The sequence below is a fragment of the Sarcophilus harrisii genome, chromosome 1 (genome assembly GCF_902635505.1).
Source record: "Sarcophilus harrisii chromosome 1, mSarHar1.11, whole genome shotgun sequence".
NCBI lineage: Eukaryota > Metazoa > Chordata > Mammalia > Dasyuromorphia > Dasyuridae > Sarcophilus > Sarcophilus harrisii.
The window spans coordinates 526,450,914-526,471,512 of record NC_045426.1 but is presented as its reverse complement, the minus strand read 5'-3'; the positions used below and the strand labels follow the sequence as shown (position 1 = coordinate 526,471,512).

At 31.7% G+C, this 20,599-nt stretch overlaps 1 protein-coding gene across 2 annotated transcripts in view; it reads right to left on the bottom strand.

Annotated features, from left to right (window-relative positions):
• The window catches only part of ZNF407 (zinc finger protein 407), a 620,467-nt gene that overhangs the window by 138,965 nt on the left and 460,903 nt on the right, over positions 1-20,599 (bottom strand). The gene's annotated exons all lie outside the window — the stretch shown is intronic.

Genomic DNA, 20,599 nt, shown 5'->3' with positions numbered 1-20,599 from the left:
AACTATGTCTAAATCTTTTCAAAGAAATAGTCATCTTTATTGACAGGCTGTGGAAAAAATAATAAGAATCATGTTGGATTCATCATTGCCAAAATTGAAAGAAATCACTGTTAATGGGAATCACTACAAAATAACACTTATGCAAAATCTAAAAGCTTAAAAGAATCTCAGATGCAAAGTAGCCCCATTCTAACATATCCAACAAATGGTTATTCTTTGCTTGAAAATCTACTATGAAAGGAAACTACTTCCTCCTGAGGCAGCACACTTTACTCTGGGATAGGATGGGAAAAAGTAGAAAATGTAATATAAAATACCAAGATGAAAGAATCTGTTATTTTAAAATTGTTTATAAGTTTATATGTAATTGTTTATAAGTTTAAAAATGGAGTTTTTTAAAAGTTCCAGTTTGTTTTTATTGGCTGTAAAGTTCTGGGTGTTTTCAGTTGCTATGTTCAACCACTTGCTGCTTTCGGGCTAGATTCAATAGCCCACCTCTAGTTCCCTGCCCTTTTTATAAGGAGGGTTTCCTTTAGTTCCAACTTTACCTCTAAAACATCAACTCATTCTGCCATCATAGTCAAGTATTTCAAGCCTCATTCTTCTTCCATGTAATAGCATTTGAAATTTTATAAAGTGGTAGAGTCCTTACTAAACTAGAGACAAAAGACCTGGACTAAGAATCCTTTGCTTGAGCCTAAGCTAGCCATGCTACTAATTATATGACCTTGGTCAAACCCAGCTGTTTCCTTATTAATAAAATCAGGGGATTGGACCATTTCTTAGGCTAGCACCTGAACTCCTTCTTTGATCTCTTTAAAACCTTACAACATTTTTTTTTGTATGCTCTGTTAAATACACAGAGCACCTTCTTTAAATTGCTGTGTTTACCAGATCCTACTGTGTAATTTTTCTATTTTCCAATTTTCCTCCTATTTTCCAATTCATAAACTGACACTATTCATAATTATTTTATTTTACTTTCAAAAATTAATAACCACAAAAATCAATATACTATAAAGGAGAATTATAAATTTTTAAATAATATTAAAATCAGCATAAAAACTAAAAATAAAACTAATCTTGAGGAGGATCTGTATTTGAAAATATTTAACTCAATACAGATTATGGGAAACAAGAAATTTTATATTCTGAAATTGATAAATGAATATTTATCAAAAGATTTTCTTGGAAAGATAAATTATAGTCACAGAAAACATTCTGCAGTAATGGTGATATAAGAAATGTATAAATACAGATAGAAAATAAAACAAAGGAGAAAAATTATCAAGAGTAAACATCTAGCAAACATCCACAGGGTACAGTTGGTTCTCTATTAAGTGTTCTGGGGATTGAAAAGCTTTGCCATAGTCCCTGTACAAAAATACATATGAAACAGAATGAGTTAACAACAACAACAACAACTAAACAATAATGAGTGAAGGAAAAAAAAAGAACATAGGGGAAGGCAAAGAACTTTGGCCCCAAACCAAGACAACATATTTGTTGCTCCTATACTTCTCATTGTCTTTTGGGGATTCCTATTGCTTACTGGTAATTGGTGCAGAGAGGACTTTCTTGCCTAAGTCAAACATGTTCATGTCATACAAAAACAGACAAACAAACAAACAAAAAAACAAAGTACATTTCAAAATATAGAATATTGAGACTAATATTTGGGACGGTTTTTACAAAAGGTATTTTGATGTTCCACTGCTAATACAACGAGTTAAGATTATTATTCCCCATAATAGACTTTATACTATATAACATTCATTTATTAACATTCACTTATTCCAGCACAGAGGAATGAAAAATAGTATGTCTTAAAAATACAGAATCAGAATGGGGGAAGCAAGTATGTACTATAGACAATCACTTGAGTCCTAGTGGAGGCAGCAGCAAAGGGTCAAAACAAAATCATTAAAGAAGTTTCTAAAGCTTCTAGCAGTCTCATTAAAAACCATATCCTGTTAAAAGTCTGAAAACCCTGGAGAGTCAGGTGAGAGAGCATGAGGTATATGTGTTCTGGGTATTCCCATTAACAAGAAAATGGGAGACCTCCCTGGGTTCATAGGACTTAATTCCAAAGCTTCTAAACCTAGAGAAGAGTCTTAGAAACACTCAAAAAAAAAAAAAAAAAATACTGGCAATCTCATCCTAATTGCTTTGATGAGGTCAAAGACAGACAAAGTATTTTTAGGCAACTGGATAGCAAGAGCAATTTCCCAAAATAACCTTAAAGCTTCTCTCATATCTTGTGTAAAACCATTTGGCATCAGAACCACCCTTTTCTTCTTCAACTTATCCTTTGACAAAGGAGAATAAACTTGCTTCAGAGTTCAGAGTAGCAGTACTTTTGTCTATCTTCTCTTCCTTCTACTTCTCTCAAAAAATTTCTATATGATATAGGAAGAAGAACATTAATGCCTTCCAAAGAAGTAGGCAGGATTTTTACTATTTGAGTTATAAAATTTGTGTACAGTACTGGTTGAGGGGGAAAAGAAATGGATTTTAAAGAAATTACAAAATTTGCAAGAAAATAACATTTTTTGTCACTCAGAATTTGACAAACACAAATATTTCCATATACAAAGAAGAACAGAAAAAGAGGCTTGCGGGTGAAACCTTGGAACTCTAATACATGTTTTATTCCTCCCCCCAAAGTACATATTCACATATTAATTTCAAAGATAGATATTAAAAGCTCATGACATGATCCTGTTCTAGCCTGAAATCAAATGGATTATCTCTAACATCTAACCAAACTTGAGCCTCCTGGAAGAAGCTTTTCTCTAATATCTCGTATATTTGGAATATATACAATATTTGCTATGAACACAGAACTTGCATGGTGATATTAACTTGTGTGAAATGTATTAATGCATCTATTATTCCCTAGTAACATAATTTCTTTACTTTATGAAGTTTCTAAACTGTAGGTATAACAAGAAAGCTGTACAAATTGTTTCTACAGAATTCCTTCTCAGCCTATGCTGAAGAAATCTTTTTTTATTCTTCAGAACTGCCTCTGGGGAAGTGGGCATATGTTCTTACATACTCTGAAGCAGTATAAAGACATCTTCAGTACACTGGCAATGTATATAAGTTTGTATTATTTTGTTCAAGCCAGGTTTTCAAAATTAGAACTGTGCCATCACAAAGCCACTAGCCGATTTCAAATACTCTTAGGACAGGAAGCTCAAGAAATCACAAAAACCATCTATTTCAATGAATTGTCCATCATCAAGTTGGTTTTGTATTTTGTAAGGCTGGTGACTAAATCTGGTATGCAACTGGTGATTTTTATCCTGTTGATGCATGTTTATTGGCAAATACCATCTTCATATTATTTTGATGTTGTGCACAGTTTTGAGGTCTAAATGAAAGAATGACAGAAAAGAGAAAAAAATTTCTATAATAATCTTATTATAATTAACTCATTCTTAAAAACTGACTATATCCAGTTCAGATTCTTCCTCTCAGACCAAACCTTGTATTAACCTCCAAAATTGCTGCAAGCCAAAAGCTCTGATTTATGGGAAATAATCTAGTCCATAAAGTCAATACATTGGAAATTTATGTTAATAAATAATCCCACTTTCCAAATCAATTATATCAATTAAGTGGACAGAGAAGTTTTGAAAAGAATAATACTAATAAAGGATATGAATGCATAAGAAGCCATTTATGGTCAGTATATTCCGTAGATAATTAGTTCTTAATAAGGAACTTCAGAATGTTGAAAAGACAGAAACAAGGGTAATTGTTTTCAAAGCTGCTCAGCTTTTTGTGGGGGATGGGGGGGAAAGGAGTAGGGGTGTTTGGGCAATCAAGGCTAAAGTAACTTGCCCAGCATCACACAACTTTTAAGTATCAAGTATATGAGGCTACATTTGATTTAGGTCCTCTCGACTCCCAGGCCATAGTTCTATAACCCAACTGTGCCACCTGGGAGCCCCCTAAAAGGGTAATAATATATTATTTATTTGTATAGGAATGTGATACTCAGTAGAGAATAAAATATAATTTGTTTTTCCTCAGCCATTACAAAATTTTAGAGTAAGAAGAGAACTCAAAAACTAACTAGTCAAACTCTTACACATAGTTCTTTGCTATGTAAAAGAGAATTAAAAACTTTTTCCAGAGAGGTTACTATCTTTAGAATCCCTTAAAAAAACAAACAAACAAAAAAAAAAAACTTAAAGATTATCTAGCCTAATACCTTCAAGTTTTTATATTTATTCTTTTAAACTTTTTGTATACTTTTAAAATATGAGAAAACTGAGGTCTGGAAAAAAATGTTTTTCCAATAACTTTGAGCTGGTATCAAAGTCAGAGTTGAATCCAGCTCTCCTGATAACCAAGTCAGTTACTGCACAGGAGACAAGTGAATCCTGTGTTTCTTGTGGAACCATAACTAAAATTTGTGGCAACCATTGCTTGAATCTCTGTCTTTTTTCAACATTCTGAAGTTCCTTATTAAGAACTAAATATCTACTGAGTATATTGATCATAAATGGCTTCTTATGCATTCATTTCAAAATTATCTTCCTTCATTTGTCAAATAAATGCTAGTTTTCAATCTGCTGTCAGCAGAATAGTTGAAACTGTATTTATTGCCTATAAGGTGGTATTTTTGCTTTTCCTAAGTGCCAAAGACTTTTTTAGTCCTTCTGCTTTTATAAATCAAGAAAATTCTCATTTGAACCCTGGAAATGGAACACTACACACAGTAACACAAAATTGTTATCTTCTTTCAATTGTCATTATCAAAATATTTGTGATTCAGAGATGAGAGACATTTTAAAGGATATCTCTTCCAATCTTTTCATTTTAGGGATGATAAATTGAGGATCAAAAATGTTCACTTACTCACCCAATGTCAAATACATAATTAACAGCAAAGTTGGAATTTGAAACTAGGTCTTCTAACTCCAAATCTAGAACTGTTTCCATTATTCCAGTTTTACTTTATTTTTAAAGAACCAGTTATTATTAATTTTGCTTTTCTGATTTTCAATTAAAATCATCTACATTTTTGGAAGTTATATTATTCAAATATAAAAGCCAATAATCCTAAAAATAGTATTTTCTTAAAAAAAAAAACAACAACAACACATCATGCTTGTCTTTTTCTTTGCCAAAGAGATGAAGACAGTGATAGTAATTAAATTAACAACTTAGGAAAACTACAAATTTGGGGGGGGGGGGAGAACACATTAATATGTAATAATATTTTAACGAAAACCAAAGGATGAAGTTGATGTTGAAATAATTCTAAGTTTTCCTCCTACAAGATTTTGTGACTGAGGTAATGATTAAGGCAGAATTGAAAGGGACAAACTTCTTGGATATAAAGCCAAGTAAAGAAAATAGCAATTAAAATACAAATAAGCTGGAAAGTAACAAATTGGAATATACTATTTTGTGTGGAAATAGCAGAACAAAGACAACTTGATGTAGGTCACAGATGAGAACAGTTAAAAAAAAAAAAAGGAAGATTTCCTTTATTAAATAAAAGATTACAATGCTCAATAGTAGGAGATAGCATCCCTAAAGCATACAGCATTTAAAAAAAAAAAAAAAGGCATCTCCTGGGCATAGAGTGACAATACTTGTACCTAATAAAAGAAAATTTTATGAATGACAACATTTTGGACAAAGATTTTTTGAAAAAACTAGTAATTCTAAAAAGCTGAAGCAATATGGAACATCAAAAACTATTTCCAATCAAAGGTGAGTAGGGATTTATATTCCCCCAATCCAGAAGATACATGGTCCATCAAAGACCAGTAATTAAAATCTTGAGCTCTATTCTTGTTTCTGCTTTCAATTGCTATAGAATCTCAATTCATTCTTTTTTCTTCTTTCTCGTCTTTCACCTGAATGAACTTAGAGCATGTTTCTGTGTGTGTATAAAAGAGAAACTCTGAAGGAAATGGAGAGGGAAAAATTTGAAAAGAGGCAGGGGAAAAGAATGAGAAGAACAAGAGGAAAAAAAAAGCACACTTATTTAGTGCAAAGATGATACTTTAAAAGAAATAGCAGTGAGTAAGGCTTCCATTTTATTGGGAGAAAATGGCTGATCATAAAAACCGTTATTGCCTATCTCACCACCTCTGCATTTACAGAGGTATTTCTTTTATCAGTGAATTGGGCAGACTCTGGGTACTGGCACCACCCACCTAGGCTGCAGGCATTGGTCCTTTAGTATTATTATACATTTTCCCTCTGAGATAAAGTGAATACTGGTTTTTACTCATTTTGGCAGACACTTTGTGTGCCTGCCTGAATGTGCATTTTGCTGTTGATTGTTCTTAGATTCTCAGATTTTAATGTCTTGTAGCTTTAAAATCTCTCTCTTTCTTGGATTTCCCCCCTCCCTAAATGATGCGATTTCAAATCTAAAAATCTGTAACACCCTATTGGGGTTCCTCTTGTACTTTATTCCACCCTGAGAAAAATGATACCTTTAATACCCTAAACAGATGCAATTAAGACATGGCTTAGCTGAAACTGGATCTGAAAATGTCATGAACCTCAGCATTTTTGCTTATCATATTTTAAAATCCTCCATAAAATAAAATCCTTCTTATGAAATTTGGATTAACTTCGGGTATAACTGGGTTATATTGCTTCGGGTATAACTGGGTTATAATACTGATCATTACATTACTGTGAACTATAGATTTTCTAAAAGATTTGATTCTACTCCCTCCCTCCCTTCCACCATTAAAAAAAAAAAAAGTTCCAAAATGATATAAGCTAAGGAGACAAACAGAATCAATTTGCTTAGAATGACATAATTATAAGACTGGCTTTAAGGAAAAGGGTTAGGGTACAAGGAAGAAATAACTTTTTGAGGCACCTTGCAGTCTGATAGTATGATATCACTGTCACTCAAACTCACTAGCTAAATAAATTATTTCCACTATTAAGTGGACTTGGACCTCAAAACACTATAAATCTGAACTACATTTTATTTTGAAGAATTTTCTTTGAAAAGTAATGATAGTTTTAATGTACATAGTATGCTTTATGACTCATTTCCTAAGGACAAAAAAATCACATAAAAATGCATGTTTTTTAAATCTCTATTTTAGATAAGCGAAGGTGGTATCAAAGTTTAGTGTATCTAGGAAATTATGCCCCATTAATTTCCACATTTCCTTATTTTGTTTTTCCATTTTATAGCAATCTCATAATTCAGTTCTTTAAACATGTTTTACATATTAAATTTCTGATGGTCCTCTATCCAAGCAAGTTTAATAACATGACATTAGTCTTTTAGACTCAGTATAATAATAAACAAGAAAACCTTAAAGCACAGACAATTGAAGTGTAATATTTCCAGATTTTATTCAGTCATAATTACTAGAAAATCTAAAATGTGCAGGAAAGTAGAAGAAATAATATAGTTTATATTAAATAAAAATTTAACATATTTCTCTACATTGTAATTAAAATAATATCAACTTGAACTTTTTAAAGATTCAAACACTAAAAAAAGAGGATATTAAAACTGAAATTCAGAACATATCTCAAAGATTTTCATTTATTATTTTATTTTTAGAGGACTAATTTCACAATCCTAATGTCCACAATTTACTCTTGAATTTAAATAGGGATACTGTTTGTATAAAGACTGAAAATCAAATAGTAAGTTGCCACTCAAATGTATACTGATTCTACAAGTTGGAAGGAAAAACAATTTGAAATGGTACTTTTATCATCCCTTTTTCTTCTGGTAAAATATTTTGCTGTACATAAGTATATACATTTCTATACAGATACATACATACAAACACGTTTTTTTTGTCTTATATTTCTGTTGTGAATGCTAGCCACTAATGCTTAATTAGATGATGAATTCATTAGTAATTCCCACAAAAACATCAGTTAAAATCATCCTCACATATCATTCATTACCTCAGGTCATGATTAATTTGGAGGTGCAGTGATATAAACTGCTCTAAATGGTTGATTGCAGTAAATCTTTAATTTTAGAAATGAAAGAGCTTGTGAGAAGAGCTTGTCACTAAGCTGCCATTCCCAGGTTTAAGGGTTAGCAGCACAGAGGGGTAACTTTATGGTTATGGTTTTTCTGCTGAAAATTAAAAGCAAAAGAATAAGGAAGGCATTGAAAATGTTTTTTTTTTTTAAATAGCAGGGCTTAATTATGGTGCAGCTATTAATATAGGACATCACAAAATCAAAGTAATAATTTCAGCTTGGTTAAAAGAAAAACAAAAATGGATGAAAATAGATTAACGGCATTGTCATTAACAATCAAGAAGGTGGAACCATATGAAAAAATAGATTCATTTGACTTACTGGGATTCAGGAAGATATTATAACTGTGTGATAAAACAAGACTTTAATAAATTCAAGGAGTAATCAGGAAAAAATGAAATCTTTATGGAGAATATTTCAAACTGTCAATGGCTTTTATAACATGATTCAGGAATTTTCTCTAGGATCCTTTCTTTCAATTTTAGAATTTTAGTTGCCATATATTATAATGGTTTTCAGCTATGAAAGTAGTTTTCCAGTCAATGTTCCCTTGCCTTTCAAGGAGACAAACTGTTTTTCTTTCCTCTAAATGAGCACAATAAAATGGGTAAGCTGTCTGTGGGGAAAAAAAGCTGCACAGACAAACTAGAGGAATAAGGCTCAAAAGAAAAATGTGACACAGACAAAAGGAGATCTAAAGCATGTTTACAGGAGACGATGCCATTTATTCTGCTGGTCAAAGTAAATGGTTTCTTACCATAAAAATTTTCATTTAATTTTTTGCAGAAATAAATCCTATCTTCCATCAAAAAAATTTCTGTCAAATACCTAATGCACATGAAAATAACATTTGAAGAATAGGTTACATTAATATTCTTAAGGTTTTTCTTTTTTTGGGGGGAGGAGGGTAGATTTCAAGATTTAGTTGGCATTTGTTAAAAATGAAATATTTTAATTCTTTCTTGCCTTACCGGTTATGTAGCACATGTTTTCAGTAGTCAGATAACTGAGTGATGCATTAAAAAAATACAGAACACAGAGAAAAGTAAACAATCAGAAAAATTTCTCTGTTTCTAGCTATTGTAGGCAAACCAAGGATTGCCTTTCTGTCAGGCAAATACTGATAGAGATAAATGAAAAGACGGTGGTGAGCTCCTAATTTTTACCCACAAACTGAAACCAGAGAATGGATTTATGCTTCAAGGCAGCCAGATTTTTTCTTGTATACATTTCAACTCTGCTGTGGCATTCATTCCATTTTGTTTAAACTCCTTTAAAACTAAACATAGGCTTTATCCCCATCTCTGCTAATTATATACTTTTTTGTTTGAAGAAGCAAGCCCTTTATTGCTCATAATTTCAGCTATCACTTGCTTGGGCACCTTCTACAGATCAATAGCATATAGTTAAGTGGATGAAAAGGCTAAATGTGATTGTCATTTGCAATGCAAGGATTATTTTTTTTAGCGTTTAAGTGCTACTCTTGGGTTTCATTTCAGAATGTGAAATTCAAGTCACAGGTATATGGTAGCTGTAGACTCAGTTTTTTGTGCTAAATTAAATCCCTGTCATTTTTTAAGGTTAGAATACTGGCATGGGTTATAATAAAAACTAGTGAGCCACCTGAAATTTTACAGATTCCATTGCTAGTAGCCATACATCTTTGATGGCAAAACTACATTGGTTGCAGCACCATAAAAATCAATAAATATTAACCTTTTCTGACACTTTCTGCACGGATGCTTTATCAATTGCTGTCAGGTGATAGAATGGTCAGTGATGTACTGTATTTTTTGGCTGAGAATCTTTAACAAACTTAAAAATCAATGTAGATTAACAAAACTTTTAAAATATAAATAAAAGCTACAAATGAATTTTCATTTCTCAAGTAAAGCACACAAAATGTAGTAGGCTCACAAATTTTAATTAGTTTTTTTTAGAGAAAGAGATATCAAATTGCACTACAGTCAAATGGATAAAATAGTAGTCGTAAGAGAATTTCAAAATAAAACTGTATTTTAATGGTACAAGTTAAAAATAATACACTATCACATTTTAGGTCACAAGCAGATGTAAGTTAGAGGGGTAAAAAAGCCTGTCCTATTATACAATCCAATCTTATTTCCATTATAAGTCCATGATTCTGACTGCTGAATTACAGTTAATATCTGCCACAATTTTCTAAAGGTTAGGACCAAAGAAAAAAATGTTTAGTAGAGAAGGAGAATATGCATTTTAAGTTGTCTAAACCTTCTGTAAGGATAAAATGTTCTCTAATCTTATGCAGCCCTCAGGCTTTTAATTATAAGACAGGATCTCCTTCCATGCAATATATTCTGTAGTGAACAAGTGAATGTACTTTTGGAACCTTCATAACATATGTACTAGTAATTCTGTCAGGTTTTTCATATTTCTTTATGGATGAATATGTTGATCCTTCTAAACTAATGCTTTATACATCTGCCAATTTTTGGTATGGTCAAAGTGAGTTTAAGTGTTCCTGGCTACATTTATAACTGGCCAAGGTCTTCAGCAACTTATAAAATAAATTTAATAGGCTTATTTTAATTAGACTGGTTAAGTGAGGCCATTGAATGCATGTAACTCTTGTTAAATAATGTCATTTTTTTCTTTTATTACATATATTTGGTGATTAAAATAACAAGTTAAAACTTATAGGTTGGATCACCAGTATACATAATATGGCCATATCCACATTGTTTGGGAGGCTCCTATTCATTGTAGCATTGATATTTAGCATCAAAATTCAAGCGAAAAAACAATCCTTGAATGGAAGAATAAATATACTTATTCTTTAAAAAAAAAATCAATAGTTTAGAGAAGTATGCTATAGCAAGAGCAGGAGAAATGCAAACTTTATTACCATAGTTCCTCACACTTAGAAGGAAGCACCATTTCACATCTGTCATTTTCAATAGCATCTATATTTTTTTGAAAAATACTTCTTTTGCCAGTCAATGTCAAGTATTCTCAAATATTCGTTCCTTTTTATTAACTCAAAAATAGTTAATTGCTTTTTGAAATAAAGAATTCATTAGTTTACTGCCAATGAATTTTAGTTATAAAGACATAAGCATTTTAAACATGTAGTTTATTATTTACATTATTTTACATTATACATTTACATTATACAATATTTACATTATTATTTACATTATATTAATATACATGTATATTAATAAGAAGTCCAATAAATTTGAAATAGTAACTTTCTTGTCCTCGCCTAAAATGAGATTCTACAAATTGACAACTTCTAAGAATAGGTCTGGGGACAGGCGGGGGAAAAAAGTCTTAAAACCCAACTATAACAATAAGCATTTCCTATCATGTTGAAGACTTGTCTTGTGAAAACATTTTTTGCTCCATAACGTACAGTAGACATACTAGATAAATGATGGGCATTCAACTTACCCACAGGGTAATCATCAAGTCATAGCCACTTGTGTGAACCTGCAAGCTACCTATCAAAAAAAGTACTTCATGCTCAAATCTGAATTGCATTATAAAAATCTTGTTCCTGAAATCACCAATACTTTTTTTAAACCTCATATTAGAAAGGCTACTATGATTTTACAATATCCTTCATAAATATGAAGGGTTCTGTGGTCTCTTTTACTGTTTAATTCATGCCTAAATTACATCTCTTAAAGAGGTTTTAAAACTAAACTAAAAAAAAAAAATTCCTAAGCTCCTTCTTATATATCTCTGCTAATAAAAAATATATATTTCTTACTCCCTTGTATTTACATTCCCTAAATAGAGAAACAGCTAAGTTTTTACAAAATCAGGAACTAGAACTGAGCTTCTGTCATTTCAGTCTGCTGCTGAAAGACTGGCTCCTTAAATAAGCTAGGTCCTTAATTTCTCTGCATGTATATAAAACTAGAATGCTTTGCTTTTCAAGAGATTGTGTCTGAAAATTATCAATTCCTTTTTCTCAAATTACTTGTGAGGTTAAATTCTGGGCTTATAGGTATCCAGTAGATCACCTTGGTTCAACGTTACCATGAGGTAGTAACCCACTTGAGAAAGAATGATATATGCTGTTGCCTCTTGCTCTTAACTACAAGCCATATACTTGCTTTAACTTACAAATACCATAATTCAAGAGTCCTTAATGTGTAATCCATCAATTTTTTCACAAAGATATTTTGATATAATTAGTTTCCTTTGTGAGCCTATGTATTTAAAAACATCATTCTGAAAAGGGGTTCGCAGATTTTGCCATATTACCATAAAATGATTAAGAACCTCTCTGTTATAAAGAAAATCAATCAAAAAGCATAAAAGAACTCCATTCACACTAGAAGTAGCATTTCCAGTATTACTACTAGAAAAACAGTCTATATCTTATAATTATATCATCTTCTTATATCAAAAACCAAGTATTTGTCAAGTATTTACTAAGTCCTAAGAACTAAGCTATATGAATATTACAACATGTTTCCAACCTCCTGTCTCTTGAAAAGAAAATATCCCTTTATGAAGTTCCAAATTAAGAATGTCACCATTTTCACTTCTAGAGTTAATATTTTTAGAAATTCATCTTAACATAATTTCAAGCATAATTTTCACATGATACAAAATGAAAATAAATTTAAATAGAAAATGTTAATACATTATTTTGGGAAAATTCTCAACTTCCTTATTTGTGTTCATGTTGTAAGCACTCAGGAGAATTTAAGGTTATTCGAGGCAGTAACTATTTTGTTTTGTTTTTTACTGAATATTACTAATGTGCCTACGGCATTTTATAAATGTTAGCAGAATTGAATGGAATCATACTTTAGGATAAAGACAGTTTTATTCAACCATGATTACCCCCTTACCTCACTAACTCCACAGTTTATATTATGTGTTCAAACTCACAATGTAATAATACATTAGGATGGCAGTGCAAAGCATTGACTGATTAGAGTGGATCACCTATTGTTTCAACTCTTTGGAAGACACTGAACACAAAAGGCTTAAAAACACAAGACTGGGGAACAAAACAGCCAGACCACTAAACTCTTGATATGAATAATAGTTTTCCATAAGGAGTAGCAAAATCATGAATTAAAATGATATTTTAAAGATGAGGTTTGGGATTATCTAGTGGGCACATTAATTCTATCAATCCAGACATTTACATTATATACTCAAGCAGAATATAACAATAAGCTGTTGCTAAATGCAAAGATGCTTCATAGGTTCTCCTTGAAGAGGTAAATAAAGGAGCTGGCAGAGTTGATATCATCATTAGAGTCAGTCAACAAGCATTTATTAAGTATTTATTATATGCCAGGTACTGAGGCTACAAAGAAAGGCAAAAGACAAGCTCACAATCTAATGATGAACAGATACTGCAAAAAAAGCAATTTTGTACAAATAGGATATATTCAAAATAGACTGATGATAAATTAAGATGGAAAGTACTAAGATTAAGGAGGAGTGGAAAGGCTTTCTATAAATGGTGGAATCATAGCTGAAACTTGAAGGAAGTCAGAAGACAGTTGATCAAAAGAGAAAGAATTTCAAGCACAGAGGACAGCAAGTGAAAACACTCAGAGTTGATAGACACAGTGTCTTGTGAAAGAAACATCAAGGAGAAATAGCAAGTCACTAGATAAAAGTAAGTAAGGGTTATAAATGAATTGGGGTAAATCTGCTTTAGGAAGATCAGTTTGAAATCTATAAGATGCTCTGGAGTAAAGAGAGGGTTCAGAAAGGAAGACATGAGTACATCATATTTTTGCAATATTCCATTTGTGAGGTAATGAGAACCTGCATGTTACCAAAGGAACAAGAAACATAACTACATGGGAAATTTGTCATTTCAAATGGCATTGCTCAGTATAAGAATTTATTTTTTAAAAAACCATAAAGATAACTGCAATTATGCACCAATAGAAAAAAAGGAGGTTAAAAACAGTATGCAAAAAACTCCATAAAGATTCTCTAAATAAAATCAACATACACATCCATACTTAAGAACATCAACACAAAAGTAAACAAATATGCTTGAAGAAGTGTGCTTTAGGAATAAACGATGAAATGACTAAGGAAAACAATGGTTCAGTCTTCCAAGCATAGCAATTTATTAAGCAATGGGAGACATTTACCCAACAAAGCAGGACCAGATCTCCTCAGGTTAGGCCTGGACCTCAAATAGATGAGAAGACAGACATTTATATATTTTTAAAATTAATTAAATAAGGCCAATTAATTAAAAGCAAAAATAATAACATTGGGTATTCTGATTTCTAAGGATAAAAAAAATTAGGGATTTTCCAAATTGGAAGGAGGAAAATAAACAAGAGCAGTTCCCTAAATTCAGGGGGGAAAAAAGTATCTCACTAACCTCTTCTCCCCAGCCCTAGGTTTCTTTAAAAAAAAAAAAAAAAACAAAGGAACATGAAAGTAATAACTAATTGATCATTGTGGGGCCAATTTTGTGGTCTAGTTTCCCAGTCATGCAGGGCTAGATTCAAATAATATAATAAAATTTTCTCCCAATTTCCACAATTAAAGTTTTGTCAAAAGACAGAAACAGGACTAGACCCACAATTAAATAGGGCACTGAGCTAGCTCTAGAATTGACTTACAAGATAGATTCAGTGCATTTCTGTCAATTCCTGCAATTAACAATTAAAATCACTTCAATTCCCTCAGAAGTGAAAAAAAAAAAAAAAGGCAAAAGCCTATAAGATTAAGCAGAAAAAAATCAAGTATAGTTTGATAGAGGAGAAATCAAAATGTGTCAGATATAATGAACTTCAAAGAATATCAGAAAAAAAGGAAATTATTATTTTCTAACAGATAGTAAATGACTGAATAATGACATAGGAATTACTCCTAAGTTACCTGACAATCAATAAGAATATATTGTATTTGTTATGTACCAAATACTGTGCTAAGTACTGGGTAAGTAAATAAAAAACAAAGGAATACCAGCAAGTGATTAAAGCAAAAATAGAAACTAATGAGAAAATTAGACAAAAAATGAAAGTAGGTGACAGGCAATAGAGGCAATTCCAAGCTAATAATTAAACAAGCAGTTGAAATTTTTAAAAAATAAGAAATGGATAAAGAACAGACTTTGAAACAAACCATCACCATTACCCTTATGTAAATTTTACTGCAATAAATCAACCAACACAATAAGGAAAGGAAAATTAGACCATCAGCCAACCATTTATCTCTTCATTTGTAAAACTTTTAAAAGTGAGAAGGAAGATTATGAGCAATATTATCTTATAAATATGGGGAAATGAAGGGAAAACCAAATTCATATAAAGCTTAGTGAGGAAGCAATTGAACCAGATTATCCAGAGGCCAGTTAAGCATGAAACCAGAAGAAAGAAAATAGGTTAAAAATAGGAAAATCAATATTTTTATAAGAAATTATTTTCTTGAATTATACATGTTTAACCAATATCAGATTACATGCTGTCTTGGGGAGGAGGAGGAGAAGAAAAGAAAGAAAAAAATTTGGAGCACAGGTTTTACAAAGGTGAATGCTGGAAACTATTTTTGAATATATTTAGAAAAATAAAATACTATAAAAATTATTCTCTCCATCACTGACAATAAAAGCACACCATTTGAGTTCTACCATTAAATCTCCTGATGTGGTCCATAATGTAGTAAAAATTGAGATAAAGGAGATAGAAAATTGAATAACAGCTAAAACAGAATCAAGTTTACATAGAAGAAGTCTGTACTAGTAGAAATAAATATGTCTGAAATTCTTGAAGGAACTTTTTTCAATACAAATCTGAAAATACCAATTATTACTGGAAAAGGGTGATTCAGAAAATATCAATAACTCCTTTATTTTAGTCATATTACTTTCATTTTGTAAAAATCTATATCAGAATAATTTCCTACAGGCTTATTTGGGGATGGTCATTATTGAACAAAGCATTTATTAAATATTGATTACTATGTGCCAGGCACTGTGCAAAGAACTTGGGATACAAAGATATGGCAAAAATGGTCCCTACTCACATTTTAATGATGGAGACAACATAAGAAAAACTAGATACATTAAAGATATATGTTGTTGTCTCATGCTCTTAACCAACAATGTTTCTGGTAGAGGACCAGAGAGGTCACTGCTGCTTCCAAATAAAGGAAATTTTCCTACATGTGATGAAGTCTTCTAGGATGAAGATGTTTGAAGATGGAATTATGCTGACCTCATCAGTCTGCAAAGTACTACCTAATTATTGACACAGTCAGAAGCAAATGAATAAAGAAAGTCTATTGCCCATATTATAATATGCAACTGGAAAGATAGCCCATAAATCAGTCACATAACAGATATGCTTGAACACACTTTGGGGATAATCATTGAAGTGAGTGTATGGCAACAGGAAAGTAGACTGTATTGCTTTGTGGACAAGAATCAAACAAGAAATGAAGGCATGTAGGAGTCATGATTTGCATCACTGGATGCAGCCTCCACATCAATGGGATCACTTTGAAGTCACTGTATAAGATGGAGTATAAGTCAAATATAAGAGTGTAGTTTTTAATTTGAAGGTATATGATAGGGAATTCTTTTATAAGGTAAAGACTGGTATATAATATAAATAATTTCTAATTTAAAGATTTTAAAATAAAACATCTGTGCATTAGATCCAATTTTCAATTACTTAATGCATCAGTATTTATTGAGTAGTGACTGCCATTTTAGGTCCTGTGAGAAATACCAGTAAATGAGACAATAGCACTCAGTCTTATAGGAAAGTTATACAATTTATACAAGTAGCTGTTATACAAAACAGAATGTAGTTAGTGCCATGGGAGAGGCACAAAGTCAGCTGTGATCATTCTGAAGTGGGAGAATACAATGATAGGTGGAGATAAAGAATGCACAATCAGCAAAATGAGAAGCTTGTGCAAGGGCTTTCAAAAGCACACAGTATATCCCTTTTGAGTAATCCAATGTTGTGTAAGTATAGGATTTTTAAAAGATAATCAATGGCAAATATAGTTGTATATATAGGTTAAAGTCCACTAAAGGACAATAAATGTCATGATAACAATTTGAGAAATTGAAGAAATTGGTTCAGTTTAAGCCATAACCCCATTTGGAATTTTTTTGGCACAGATACTGGCCATTTCCTTCTGCAGCTCATTTTATGGATGAAGAAACTAAGGTAAACAGGGTTAAGTGACTTGCTCTGGGTCACATGGCTAGTTAGTGTCAGAAGTCAGATTTAAACTCATGAAGATGAGTTTTTCTGATTCCAGGCTCTGCACTCTATTCATTGTAATATCTAGCTACTCTTTGAAGAAATCAAAATACCTCCAAAAAAAAGTTTGTATTTAGGTTTACTGGTTTAAAGGACAATTATTATAAAAAAACTTCATATTATAGTTGCAATTCTTTTCCTAACGTCATTAAGGCCAGATGGAGATCTTTAGGTAATACTGCAAATTATATTTGTTTTCTGGACTTTGGATATTAAAATAAAGAAATTCAATCTCTTTCCTGAATATTATTTGCTATACAATATGATTTGACTACAAAAGAATTGAAATGGAAATTATTTAACTCTAAGCAAAAAAAGGTTAAAAATAGTCATATAATATCTAATTCAAGGTCTTTGTCTCTAAGATCTAAGTAATTAATGGTGATGAAGAGTGGGGTAAGAAACAGAAAAATTACACATTTAATTTTTTCATGTTTTTTTCCAATTTCTGGTCAACAAACACTGTACCTTGGTAAATAACAGAAGCTCACAGCTTGAATGTTACCTCAGAAGTTATCTAATTCCCTAATCACCACTGATCTAATTTAATGGATTCCTAAATGGAAACATTCTTATCCCCTATCCTAAAAGACTCTATTTACAAATGCCTGTAGGCCTTTTACTTTGCTTCTGAGAAAAAGGTACCATAATAATTTGTACTTGAAATTATTCCACAAACTTTACTGAAATTTAGAAGAAACACACACATTAAATCTCCATCTTAGCTCCATCTTTCTTAAATCAAATTTAAAGATTCTAGATTTCACATAAAGTCACCCGAATTTTTCTTGCAAAGACCTTCTAGAAGCTTAGGACTTCATGTTCACCTTATATCACTTATGAGAAGCAACATGATGTCCAAAATAATGAAGAGATGACACAAACTGAAGAATATGGCTTAGATAAAAAGATATATTTGCCTTCCTTTCAGAATAAAATAGATCCTGCTACTAGTTTACATTAAGATTTGGAGTACCTATCTTCCTACAAGTTCATCATGTCCCTCTATATACTGTTGAAATTATTTTCTCTTCTTATGCTTTTATAGGTTATACAAGGACAAGAGAATTGCCTTTCTTCTGTGGGGTGGCTACTACCTATCCCTACTTCATTTGGTGCAAACACTTACAGACAAGATCCTTTGTGAATTGATCATTTTCTAGAGGTCATTCAGGCCATAATTTCAGGGCCTAGCCACTATCCTGATGGTCCTTCTTAGGAAATTGGACCCAGTGGGAACGTTTTCTCCCTCTGCTTAGTCTATGGGTCAGCATTTTCCTTCCCTTGTACTTCTTAATTCCCTTAAGTGGCAATTATTTAAGGCACAGTTAGAGAAGGTGCAATCTACATTCATCCAATAAAACCTAAATATTAAAAAGGACAGAAAAATTCAGCATGTTACTAAGAATAAATGGGACATCATTTAGCATTTGAATGGTACCAAAGAACTAGTACAAGAGTAGATAAGGGAAGTGATAAAAAAAAATATATTGGAGGTAAGATATAATTTAAAAGAGGTAAAAGGGAATAATATGTGTCAAATAGACAAAGCATCTTAATTACAAAAGGTTAATATCAGAGTCAGAGTCAAGGAATAGGTGGAAAAATCATTCTAAGGAACTGAAAATTCATTCAATGACAGAAACCAAAAGAGAAGCTACCATTAAGATTTTTACTATGATACGATAACAGCCACAAACAATTGTAAAATCATCAGCATCTACATGGAAAAGATGCAAAATTACGACATAAGGATCTATGTTCTAAGTATTGTCAACTTACTTAAAGAACATGATATTAAGGCATGTGATTTTTCGGGAGGTAATTTAGAAAAAACATATATAAGTGGGGATCATTGTGGTTTTACACCACACACACACACACACACACACACACACACACACACACAAAACACACACACACGACTTTAAAATGACAAATAAATGAACTCTAAAACACAGAACCCTAAAGGAAGAAGTATATCCAAAAATGCAATAAATAATTAAAATTTTGTGTAACCTGATGTCCAGCAGATACAGACAACTGAATGAAAAAGAAGGGACAATAAACCAAAATGACACCAACTTCATAGCCGGCAGCTGTAGTGCAAAAGGCCAACAGGTGGTAGTATTATGTAGGCAATAATACACTCTGAGATGTGGTTATCCTGAAATATAGTGCCCCCAGGTCTAAGGAGCATTGTTAGTTCAAATACTCAAGAAATATAATCTTTGCATAACTATGCACTTGGTACTTCAAGGCAGCTGAATTCTATTAAATGAGAATTTTTACTCATGAACCTTCAATCTAAACTTCTTTTAAAAGATAATTTTCTATCTTCCACTTAGAATAATCAATTTTTTTTTAATATGGCATAGATTTAATTGAGCATCTAAATGGTGTATATGCAAATTAAAAGTACATACAAAATAAAATTATTTATTATCCTTTGCTTTGTGGGGGGAAGGGGAAAAGAGTGGTGTGGAGGAGGGGAGAAGTCTGATAAAATCCAGATCAATTTAAAACCTGCAGGGTAAACATGTATTCTAAACACCTGGTTGCAAATCATACTTGTCTTCCTTTCAGAATAAAATAGATCCTGCTACTAGTTTACATTAAGCTTTGGAGTACCTATCATCCTACAAGTTCATCATGTCCCTCATTATAACTGTTGAAATTATTTTCTTTTCTTACGCTTTTATAGGTTATATAAGGACAAGAGAATTGCCTTTCTTCTGTGGGGTGGCTACTACCTATCCCTACTATCCCATAAAAATGAAACTAATTTCTATAGTTGGTATTTTTCTGCCCCACATTTCTTCCTTTGAAAAGTTTACTTCTCCTTGGTAGATGGTGGTATTATGTCCAAAGACATAATCCAATGCAGAATGGCGTGAATCCTATGTAAGACACTGTACTTGCACCTCTTCAGATAATTGATCTATGTTAACCCATTCATAGGATTATAACTATTTAAAGTTAAGAAAACTCCATACAGTAGTAAATTTATTTATTTCAATGACAGTGCAAGATTAAGAATTTATAGACGTATCAAAATTTTCCAAATAAAAAATAGACATGTTTAAAAATATATGCAATACATAAAAAATTAAAGGGATGAGTAGCATGAAGTCAAATAAATAATAATAGAAGAGTCATTTAGTCATTTTTAATAGATTTTTATTTAATCTAAAAAAAAAAGGTTGGATTCTGAAGTGCAATTTGGAACTACGCTCAAAAGGTTATAAAACTGTGCATACCCTTTGATCCAGCAGTGTTTCTACTGGGTCTGTATGCCAAAGAGACCTTAAAAAAAG